Source organism: Melopsittacus undulatus, chromosome 3 (genome assembly GCF_012275295.1).
Source record: "Melopsittacus undulatus isolate bMelUnd1 chromosome 3, bMelUnd1.mat.Z, whole genome shotgun sequence".
Taxonomy (NCBI): Eukaryota; Metazoa; Chordata; class Aves; order Psittaciformes; family Psittaculidae; genus Melopsittacus; species Melopsittacus undulatus.
This window is the reverse complement of record NC_047529.1, coordinates 5,160,645-5,173,309: the sequence shown is the minus strand read 5'-3', so window position 1 is coordinate 5,173,309 and position 12,665 is coordinate 5,160,645.

Here is a 12,665-nt window from a genome sequence, read left to right as displayed (position 1 = left end):
CCTTTATAGAAGATCAATATAGAAACTTCAAGGTGTTTTGCATCAAATGCTAATATTAACATACATGCCTGGAAGTAACTCAGATGTTAAAATGAAACTATAAACTAAAGTGCTTGGCAGCAAACCACTATCAAAATGGAGAAATTTAAAATGTAAAAGATAGTTTTTTGCTCACTGTTAGAGAAACTACACTGTAGATTGTGGAGATTAAATATTGCTTGCTTGTGACCATAATGTCATTTCCCTAAAGACTATATGCTATTACTTTACAACTAAGAGTCCTCTAAGGTCCTACTGCCTACATGCTTAGAAAGAACTGAATAGCAAAGCAAAATTGGGGAAACTCTGCTGTTTAAGTGACATAAAACCCCTCTGCAATGAGACAGTGCTACATATATACATCATGTATATGTCAAGACTCTTGGCTGGTGCAAATCCTTGCAGCCCTATTGCCTTCACCAAACTGCACCAACTGCACCCAGCTGAAGCTGTGAGTCTGGTTTTCACCTGGATTCATTTGCTGACAGTGGCAAGTGAAGGCTGATGGTACCTGGGACAGTTTGTAGGATTTGCAGCCATGTACAAAGGAGGAACTTGAATAATTGAGGCATTAACCCTTCACTTGGGAAGATCCTAGGCCCTACTCAGTTTCCATGAACACCCTTCAGAGAGATAAATCTTAGCATTATTCACTCTGTTTATGATGAAGATAGACGTGCAGGATCTGCTGAACAATCCAAATCCTTACTGAATTCAGGAGAAATTTTGCCCTGGAAAGAACAAAGGGATACTTTCATACTACAGAGTGACCTTTCCTTAAGTGATCAACCAGGCAGAGGAGGTAAGATTCTACTAATCTCATCTTGGGTAAAACTAAGGGTGGCTCTTCATTTGTCTCACTTCTGCTGCAGGTATAGCAATGTTACTGGAAGCAGGCAGAGGCCACTGCAGGAAGGTTTTGGAAATCTTATTGTGGAAATTCAGTGTTCATTTCTAAGGAGGAATAAAAAAAACCCCAAAAGCCTTGGTTTCATTGTTCACTGTCACTGACATCACTGGTTCCACCGTTTGTTTCCCATCAGTGTCAGAAGGCCTCATGCGTTCTGACTCTCTCTTTTAGCTCTGTTTGACATATCCCTTACCGAGCTTTAGAGGCAGCTTTGTAATAAAATGATGGAATATTATAATGTGAACTAAAGCTGGGGCTGGAACTCAGAAAGGGGAGAAAACCCAAAAGGCCACATGCTTGCCCTCCAGTTGTAAAATCTGTACTCTTATTTACTGCAGAATGTAGTGTGTTGTGTGAGGGTTGCGTAGCAACAAAATAAAGTTTATCTCTGTAAGGAAATATGAATGTTTCTCAGAGCACAGAGAAGCATAATTTCTGCTGTTTACTGCACTTATCATATCTGTTGCAATGTGGACTGTGTCAGATGTCAATTACAGACTAACTTCAGAAAGACTGTTTATTTTAGATAATATAAATGTTACTTAAAAGATAGGGGCATAATATCTTATGTTTACATGTTGAAGATCTATTTCTAAAGTTTAGAAGATGCAGTTTCCTGCCTCTGCCCCAACCAGATTCAAGGAAAGTTCTGTAACTCTGTGGTCCAGGATGAAGTCTGATGGTGAGGCAACCGGTTTCATTACTTGTGCGTAGTTAACTGTTTCTAGTTCCTCTGGGATAATGGCTTGACATTATTTTTCCCTGCTTGTTACGTGAGAATTGTCTGACTGCCTCCCAGTTCAATGCATTAAAACTCAATATTAGAGCTACATACTGAAAGGCTGTGAAACAGTGTTAACAGAAATGAGAGTCATTCATCTCGTAGACTTCTGGTTTTAAAACATTAAACAGTGAAGTGAATTTCCCTTGATTTTGAGCCAACCAAACACAAGTGGTTCCTGAAATCATTAGCAAAAGGTAGGGATTCTGTTTGGTTTTGGTTTCAGCTTAGAACACAGAAAGACAAATGCCCCCATTTTAAAAGCTGAACAACACCCTGCCTAAGAAAAAGGTCTACTTCACAGTTGCTTTACCTGAAGAAGCTGAGAAGAAAACCCAGCACATAGAACAAGTGGTGGTGGCAGATCTTTCTGTGGTTTGTTTGGGTGTTTCAAAGGAGAACATAAGCAATGTAACAGAAGCAATAATAGGCTTTTGTGAGAGATGTTAAAAAAAAGTTATTTTTGTGAGAAAAATACAGTATTTGTCTGTGAAGTAATAAGTGAATCCACCAAACTCTAAGGAACAGTTGGTCACAGTCTTCAGATCAAGGCAGAGAAGCTGGGGGGAACAGAAGGTGCATTTTGCATTTATGATGCTTTAGGATATCTGCCTGCCTGCATTTCAAATAACAAACACAATGTCTTGGTGGTTTTAATTGTGAAATTATTTTCTGGCTTTACCTTAGTTCCATAATTTAGCCTTAGGTACCAAGGAAAAATGTCTGCATATTAAAAAATCCAGTAAGGGAAGAACAGCAAGTGATATTTATGTACCCAGAAGGACAGCACTCAACTGGTGTGCTGGGTGCCTAGAAAAAAGCAACTCATTTGGGTGGCTGGTGACTGAATGGGGTTCCCTAACCATCCCTCAGGTAGACCAGGAACATTCCCTGGAAAAGGAGATTTGAGCTCTTAATGAGAGTATATTTATTGGATCTTTTGTGGACAGAGAAGAGACCAAAAGCAAAACCTGGCAGCATGGAAGAGAAGGAGGATCCTGTCATTTTTAGGTGAAAATGGTACCTCCCAAGAGGCTAAGATATGAAGCAGGCTTTTACATAATGATGTTTCATATTCAGCCCATACATGGATTTCTCTGGTGCTGTCAGTTTTGAAGATCCCCTTTTTGGAAGCATCCCCATAAAGTTGTCTCCTTGGCCCCAGTGAGCCCATAGAGGACTAAACCCACTGAAGAAATTATGGAAGCATGTGGTGCTCTAGAGAGGATGTGTAGAAACCACACAGGAGATTTGGAGAGGCTTCAGCCCTGGTTTGAGATCTCAGCAACTGGACTCAAGAGACCCATTTCTAGCAAGCTGTTCTAAGGAAAACAGTATGTTTCAAAGTGGCAAGATCAATGAAAGAGCCTGTGATGTTGTTTGGACATCTGATGGAGCACATCAAGGCTCCTGCAGCAAGCAGGGCCCCCCGAAGAAGAAAACAATACCATTCTGCAAAAGACCTGCAGCAGAAGCTGCAAGATGTGAGCAGTTTGTGCCTGGAGCATAGGTTTGGCTCCACTGGGAATGTCTTTGTTATAAAACCCTGGCAGTTTAATACAGCAGAGGAGAGCACAGAGGCCAGCATTGCAGTTCTGCGAGCAGAAGATGGCAGGAGTCAGCCGAGGGTTGTGAGACCATCTGACCTTTCAGTTAAGTAGAGGAGGAGATTAGTGTAGCTTTGGGACAGATTTTATTCTCCTGTTTGGCCTGCGAGTTCTTTGAAGCAGAGACCTGCTGCTTTTTGAATGCTTGGAGCCTGCGCACAGGGTGGAGAATCCAGTAAGTAAATAATAGGAGTCATAATTCAGTGCACTGAAGCTGAAGAGCTGTGAAAGACATGATCTGTTTTCTTGTGACCTCCACCTCTCGCTGTGACTCCGGGACACGTTATTGTGTTTTATTTTTACTAGTGGCCAAGTCAAACAAATAGCTCTGGAACTGGTAAGAACTCCACCTCCAGCCCCAGTTTTTCAGGTTAAGCATGAAACTTGTCTGTCTTACTGGGAATTTCTGAACATAAATAAACAGACACTTAGAGTAACTGGCTTTGATAAATGGGCAGCGTAGGTCGGGGCCTGTTGGATATGCAGGCGACCCAAAGATGAAGCAGACTGGGGAAGCAGGCAGGAATGGCTCTGCTTTTCTTGGCTTCTCAAATGGTTTTCAGGCTGAAATCAAATACTTGAGAGCATGAGGAAAGCTGGCTTCTGAAGTCATGATTTTGCACTGAACCTCACTGTAAGGATATCTCTTATAAAGCTACTTTTGATGTGGAAATTTGGCTCCAAACCACACTGAAGGCCATTATAAATAACCACTTCATCACAGGACACACAGAAGTTGGCTTCCTTGAACACTCCTAGAAAGCAAGTCTAACCTTATTGAGCCATAACCTCAGCTAGTGTAAATCAGAGAAGCTCCATTGACTTCATTAGTTTATACTGATTTACACCAGCTGTGACTGTGGCCCACAAGACAGCAAGATATGTCAGCTTCTAAATTCTGTCACTGAGTGTTGAACAAAACTGTTTTTAAAACAAGACTGGCAATCCCAGATTTAGACACTAATGAGACACAGCACTGTAATCGTTTCACGATGCCTATACACTCCGTTGTGTTTTCATTTTTGCCTTGCTTCTGTTTTTCTTATCTCCTGCCAAACACAGGGAGAGTACCACATATGTTACATTCATAACAAAGATGTTTTGCTGCTTTGAGAACATGTCCTCCAGATGCAGAATGCCTTTGTGTTATAGTTTAGCTTCTTCCTTTGCATAGGTATGTTGGTTATGAGCCAATATAAGAATGCTCTTGAGGGCCAACCCCATGTTTCTCCAGAGCCTGGAGTTCTTGACACCCAAAGGCTGCCCTAGCTGAACTTCAAAGATCTGACTCCTCCTTAGGGATTTCGAGCTCCCAAATCATCATTTCAGATGGGCAGGATGAATTGTGTCCAGGAGCAGTGTGACAGGAATGCCCCAAGACCATCAATACATCTCTTCTGTCACAATCCTGCAGGGTGCTCATGTAGTTAACCGCCCTGAGTAAAGAATTGCACTGGCAGCACCTTTATGGTATGGAAGGCTGGTAGATACATACAGCTGGTTTGTTCAGCTAACGGGAAGACATTCATATAACTAGAGTGACAATGATTAATACTGATTATTATTTCACGACAACAGCAGCTGTAAGCTCCAGTCAAGGTCAAGGCTGTTGTGCACTGCAAAGAGGCTTTTCTGCAAGCTGCAGTCTCTACCCAACAGAGTCAAAAGCATACACTGGCAAGCACAGGAAGAGGAAGTCTCTTTCTGTAAAATGGGGGTAGAAGCAAACTGATTTCCCCTGTTAAGTCCCTTAAATTTCAATTCCATTGCTTTAATTATAAAACATGCTGTTGTCCCTAAGGCAGACAACTCTGGGGTGGACATCATGTATCTCAAATACTCAGCAAGGACAGGGAAGGTCCACAGATGAACTACAGAGCAGAGGTGAAGCTGGGCCACAGCAGAGCTTTTAACCTCTGTATTTTATCTTGAAGAAGGTGGAGCTCCTTATACAACTGGGCACTGTATCTGTCTGTTTGCCAAACAGAAGCTGACTGTGGTGGCTTTCCAGTATGAGATTGTAAGAGCTCTTGTTTCTTGCTGGTTATCTGTAATTCAGTAGTATAACATGATTTTACGTGTGTTCTCCCCAAGCCCTACATTGTAGCAACCCTTTTAATTGTGTATGCTGTGTTTTATTAGATTTTCCAGTTAGGAGGCCTGAAAGTAGTGTATTTAAAACACCCAGCTGTCATTAAAAAATGGCAGTTACTGCAGGCCAGGTACTCATGGTTGTGTTCACTTCACATGAGATTTGTCTAATTTTCAAGAATGGTCACAAAGACTTCAATGGAAGGTGCAAGGAACCTACAATAAGGCAACGTGGCATAAACTTAGCTCTTACACAAATTCAGAATGTGTATTGTATGCATTTCTATGTGATATGATCAGCAAATAAGTTCAGCATGTATTGTTACTGGACTCAGAAATTTAATATGGATGTGATATACACAGTCTTCACAGCAGATGAGATCTGAATGCTGACTGTGATAGGAATTTGAACAGCAGGATCACCGTACATACATAAGCTTTCTTCTGAGTCTATATATCTACTCTATCGAAGATAAGCTAGCCTGGTGTGTTGAAGAGCATAGGTGAGGTCTCTACCATAATTCTAATACAAACTGTCATTAACTCTAGAGTTACACACCTGCAGCCTTCCCATTAAGGAATTAAGAGCAGCCAAAAATTTAATTTGGTATAAGCAAATTCCCTTTCAAAGCTTGCATCAATACCCAGGAATCTGGAAAAGATTAAAAAGCAAGCCCCCTTCATCCAGGAAACTCCAGTGGCAAACTCTCTGAAAGGCAGAAATTTGTATTAGGAAAAGAGAACTTGGTCACATCATCTTAGGAAAACAGAACAACAGAATGTATCTACAAATAAAGGAGAAGAGTTGCTGACAATCCACCTCATTTCCTTACTGCCTACTGGTGGGTTTGTTCCACAACTTCTAATCCAGGTGCAGGCGTACCAGCATCCATCTCCACTTTGCTATGCCAGTGCATCTAATTCCATCCTGCATATGATGCAGCACTTTATGTCAGTAAAGAAAACACTAGGTGCCTCCTCAAGGCAGAGGAACCCCAGTCTCTGGTTCTCAAGCTACACATCACCTACAGCCATAGTAAAATAGTTAAAAAGAAGGCTGGCAAAGACATTGAAGTGCTCTTGCCTATGTCATGTTACTCCGTAATGTTGTCCTGGGACAAGAGAGATTAGAGCTTACTCTTACAGAACTTCTGCTGCAAGAGTCATGTTTTTGAGTAAATAAAGAAGCCCACCACCATTACAACATTCTTTCCACTTCATCTGTTTAGATGCTGATATGATCTTTGTCCAAAATGTTTAGGTGCAAATCATGAGCTAGCATAGCTCTGTTGCAATCTGTAGAGTGGTACTGATCTACATCAGCTGAGAACCTGGATCTACAGGCTCATCTCTTCCTAACCTCCCAAGAGGAACCAAGATTTCCACTGGTTTCACTGGAAGTTCTGTGTGTATCCCAGCAGGACTGTAGCATTTGAATTTGTGGGACAATCAGTTTTCAGGAATTCTGAGGCAAAAGCCAGAGGAAAGCAGCAAGTTCACAGTTTGGCAAGGTTCGTGCAGTTAATGTTCTCAATGCTGCTGGTATTTCCTAGCCAAAGTTGCCCTGTTACACCGGGCCATGTTGTGTGAATGGGAAAATGAACAGCCCTGGTGCATGACATGCATGCTTTAATGTATAAATAAACAAGTACTTTATGATTTCTGCACTTCCCCCACCATGTTATCTATCCATAAAGTATACCTTAACTGCATCCAGTTTCCAAACCTTTGTTTTTTATGTGCTCATTGTTAACCTGGAAGACTGCCACAGCTGTACAGCAGGCCTAAAAGACATATCTGATAGTTCTAGCTCCAGCTTATTTTCTGGTTATTCAGTGGTGCCAGAGAAACTTTGAAGACTTTGTGGTGCATCATTAACAGTGTCTTCTTGTGCTGGTCTATGGATAGTCACTTGCAAGTAGTTATGTGTAGATTTGTAACTGCTGCATAACAGACTACAAAACCACACACAACCTAAATAATTTGCCGGCATGCTAATGAACAGTAAACCCAGACAGTTCAACCAGCTGCATGCTCTGCTTTTTATCAGTTTCAAGTGTGTTGGGTTTGGGTGTATGCATCCCCCCAGCAAGCATAAAATAGTACTTTTGATCTATTGCTGAAAGGCCCTTTTACTGTAGATAAAAAGATGAAAAAGTATTCTTTTGATTCTCAATCCTTTTTCCATTACTGCTCTGCTACGGATGGGAGTTGTATTACTTATTATAGAGGATGTAGAACGCATTCGAAGAACTAGGAACTGTAGGGTATATCCAGCCCACAAGCTCATTTATTAATTTGTGTTGCTATTTACTGATGTTTGGAAATCTTCAGTAGCATATGATGAGCAAAGATGTTGGCTGCAATGTAAAGCATCTCTAAGGCAACACTTCATACTGCTGCCATGATCTCTAAAGCTGCAATTGCAGCACAGTTGTGGAGAAAGTTTCCATTCTGACTGAATCTTTCCTGCAATACACTGAATAATTTACCTGGAAGAATTTTTATTGCCTCTATCAGAAGCTTTTTTGTTATTAATACAGCAAAAGTAATAACTATATTACTACATTTATAAATACCTGGGAACCCAGGAGTGAGTATCTCGAGCTTTGTTGCTTTTGATGCTTAGAAAAGTACAGTGACTGATAGATGTTTGCCAATGAGTTTGAAATCTTTACAAAAGCAAAGTGTCTGCATGCCATATAACATGATGCATCAAAGTAAAGGTGTCTTTGCAGAGGAGACAGCCCTGTTAAGTAATATTCCTTTCTTCACAGCTAGTTTTTTTCATCCTTACCTTCCCAATCCCTTGGGAAAATGGTGAAGGAGAAATTCCTTGAAGTTTCTCTTTCCTTTTCTACTTGGAATTGGTGAACACTCTCTTCTCTATTGCCTCATTGGCTACAGGAAGGTGTAGCTGTGATTAATTTCCCCCATGCCCCCTTGTTTTTGCTTCAAGTGCTGTCCATAGTGAGACCATCCCGCAGTACAGTATCAACATGGTAAACGCCAGAACAACTCATCTCAATATTAGTATGTTCAGTGAAGTGTGTCAATTAATTACTGTTCACTTATGCTACCACATAGACACTTCCACTGCTCCAACAAGATGTTTCTAAGCAGCACAATAGTATGTAAACAGCTGATAAAAACAGGGTCATCAACCTAGTGAGAACTTTGGATTTGTGGGTATAGTGTGATTTGTTGCATGAAAGCACTCAGTATGTAACTTTACAGGGCATTTAGTGTTAAAAGCAGCAATTCCTGCTACATATTTTCTCTTTGTGAATTAAAATCTTCCAAATCAAGGGATCCAAAGTCAATTCCAGCAGGTGATTTAGGTCTGCAGAACAAAACTGTGCACGTGTCTTGTTACATGGGGCTGCCTTTTGATCTTACATGTATAAATATATCCCAGACATGCACACACATGAAGTGGTTACTTGTACACAGAAGCAGAGGAACCATGCTGAGGTACGTATCTAATGTTTGCCTTGTAATTTTTCCTGCCCTGACCATGACCTATTGGAATTCATTTATGTCCTTGGAATTCATTTATGTCCTATATATAAATTACAAAACCACAGCTGAGTGACTTTAAAGAATAAAGCCCCAGCCAATGTGCAGCTCCCTGGGCTTATTGGTTTTACTGTTCCTGAGACACATTAGCTAAAAGCTGCCTGAACCTAAGACTGATTTCAGAGATGAAACCTGCTTTTTGCATGTAGGTGGAAGTCATGCAGGACCTAACACCTTTATAGCCTTTGTGTCAGTGCAAAATATACCAGGAAGTGTACATAGCTTATTATTAAGGTGGAAAGACCACTTCATTTTGGTTTGGAGGTACCAGTGAGATGATTTCGGGGCTCTTTCATCTCAGAATGGAGACATACAGGATCCAGTGGCTGAAAGCTGAAGGTATTAAAAACAAAGTGTGGGTACATTTTTTTTTTAGCAGTAAGGTTGATTAGTGTTGGAGTGTTCCCAAGGAATGGGGCAAATTGTCCTTTGTAGTATTTACATGGAAAATGGATGTTTTAAAAGAAGATATGCTCTGTTTTGGTCACAAAAGTTTAGGGGCTTCTTGGGTGAAATGTTCTGGCTTTTTTAATGGTGAAAATCAACTTAGATGACTGCAATATCTCTACAGTATCTCTGCAATATCTCTACTTACTAAGCCTATTGCTTTCCTTTCGATGTTTTTGGAGTTCGTTTTTTGTTTGTGGCTGAACCTATGTGAATTGGGCAAGATAAGGGTTGTTTGCATGACTGACTTGTGCAACCAAGGTATCAAGAGGTGAACCAGTTCCCTGAGCCCAAATGGTGCTGAGCCTCTTTATCAGAATTTCCCAGTGATTCTGGGTATTTAGGATTTTTAAGCCTCTAAGATCCTATGATGCTTTGGCTTAAGGTCCCTATTTGGGTCCATCAGTACAGCTCTTTTTGCTGGAATGGTACCTTGTTGAATTAGACTCATCAAGGCTCTGCAATTTCTCTGACATCTCTAGTTTTGACTTTGCTGGTGTGGATACATCAGATGTCTCACTGTCCTGCTGATCCATGGTTGGTTTGAAAGCATAATTCCAGGCCTTGTGAGAATGGAACATTTGTAAAGCAGCAGCCCCTTACTAATCTGCAGAGAGAAAGCATGTATGACAGACAGTGGGGATTCCATTTTTCAGGATCCAGGGTTTAAGACAGGCTTAAAGGAATCTTATTAAAAGTGTTTTCCAGTGCATGTGACTCCTTCTGACAGCACCCAGGTGGTTAAGAAACCGGTATTAAGAATAAAAGCTGTTTCTCTTTTCTGCACAACAAATGGTTCAAGTGTCTGGTATTCGACTCAGAAAGGAAACCTGCAGCAGTCATGTCCCCTGAAATAAACCAACCAACATTTTGAGCTGCCAACACTTCTGTCTATTACGTCAAGGCATCGCAAAGTTGAAAGCATAGCAAAGTAATATATATGTATTTTTTCTTCAGTAATCCCAGGGTAAATATTAGGCAGACAGCATTTCTGCTTTGCGCATTAATGAAACCCGACTGAATTTGAAAAGCCTGCAAGTGCACTTCGGGGATTTCGGAAAGTGTCGTTTGACCATGAGCTAAGACCAGAAGCTGCCATTTTGCAGATGGGGCAGAAGGGAAAGGCGTTTGGCCTCATTCATAACTTCACAGCTACTGCAAATATCAGCTGATGAATATTTATGTTATGACTGGCAGAGGCCCGAAAGGCAAACGGGAGGGAGAAGCAGCAGAGGAGGAAGCTTAAGTTAGGAAAATGGTTGTCTGAACTCTGTGGGATTTCTTTACCAACACTTTCCATGCTTGAACAGTAGCTGCTGAATGAAATCATTATGTACTGAGCCCCTGTGCAGGAAAATAAGGTTTGTCAAGACTCTGTTCGTTAGCACCTCGTACTTTGTTTGAACCTTGGACATTTGCTGGACTCTGTAAAGGGAAACTTTTTCCCCTTCAAATCGAACATGCTATAGAGCTATCCAGTTTTCTTTTGTTTAGTCATTGCTGTGATAGCACTAATTTAAAACAGAGTCTTATTGTAAGGCAAACAGGGGGTCAGGCAGGCATGTGAAGTGCTACAGGGTGGGTACTGAGGAGGTGCTGCTGCAAGCAGACTAAGGCTGCAACTATGGAAAGGGTTAAATTAGAGGTGTCATTATTGAGCAGATGTGCAGCGCTTAGCTGCCCAGCTGTGCCGGTGTCTATAGGCTCATCCCCTGCACCAGGAGCACACATTGAAACCAGACCTCTGTCCTGCAAGCTGCTGCACAGCTATTGATAAGCAGAGGAGGTGAGGGAAAATGCAAACTGAATGAAGTTGGGCACAGACTGGGAGAGACTAAAAGACAGCTATGCTTTCCTCCCTGCACAAATCCTCAGCACAAATGCTATGTTTTATTTAACTGCTGCAGGCAGTAAGTGGCTAAAATAAAAGTTATTTTGTTCTTTACAAGAAAGCAGTTCCCCAGTAATTCCTGTGTGCATCAGCAATCTCTAATTACTGGTTTAGTTAGTATTGGACTTGATTTTTAAGGGAGCAGAAGAGATGGGTGTCCTTCCTCTATATAACATCATTTCAAAGTAATGTATTTCTTCATATTTATATTATCTCATGTTATTCATTGAGAGGGGGGGAAAAATCCCAATCTCTTCCTTTTGCCTTCACCAGGCCATAAATTAACAGTAAGGAACAACTTTCAATGCAGTTCATGTGCATGACTTCACTGTTGGGATGGATCAAGCCCAGGAAGGAACCCGGCTGAGGTAAGGAACTGCTGGAAGTCACATAGGGCTCTACTGCAGGGATGGGAGGCTCTGGGTGGTCAGGAGCCCCCTCCCTGGACCACAGCATCAGAAAGCAGCAATTTGGGGCTGTGTGAAACACCAGTGCCTTTGAAAGCAGGCAGCCTGAGTTGGATACATAGGGAAAAACAGGAGTGCACAGAACTGGTCATGTCAGAAACTCATTCCCAAGGGCTCTGCAAAATATGCCAGGCGGAATAGGGAAAAGCCCTGCATTCTGGCTATTCTTCAGAGGAATCCCAAACTTGGCACTGACCTGTTCGCTGTTCTTCCAAGAGGTGGCTTTTCTTATACTGGTTATTTAGAGGCATCTTAATGTACAAGGAGTTAATACTCACGTGCAAGATGGCTCAGTGGCCTCGCCCCGCACAAGAACCGCTCTCAAAGCCCTCCCGCTCCTTCCCGGCCCGTGTGGAGATTCCCGGTGTACAGACACCAGCAGATGGAGCTGCGAGACATCAAGTGCTTATTCTCGGCTCCGCCAAAGCCGGGATTAGACGGGACAGTCATTGCCGACGGCGAGAAGGGGTCTCTTGGGTTGGTCTTTCCTCACGCAGCAGCCCTATGGGGCCGCCATGAGGGTGCTGAGGGCGGCTCCGTGAGGGGAGGGTGCGTCCCTCTCCTCAGCGGTGGTTGTTGAAGGGTATGGGGATGGCAAGGCAGCCATGATGCCCCCCGGAGCTCGGCTTTCCTCATGGTGAGGGGTTTGCCCGGCAGTGTGGGTCTCAGTTTGCCCCTCAGGGCGGCCATGGAGCGCTCCTCCCTCAGCTCTTTCGTTGATGCCTGCATCGAAGCGGGGCCGCCATGAAGGTGCTGAGGGCGGCTGGGGGGGGTAAGGTGCGTTCCTCTCCTCAGGGTTAGTTGCTGAGGGGTATAGGGGAAGTAAGGCAGCCATGATTCACCCTTCCTCTCA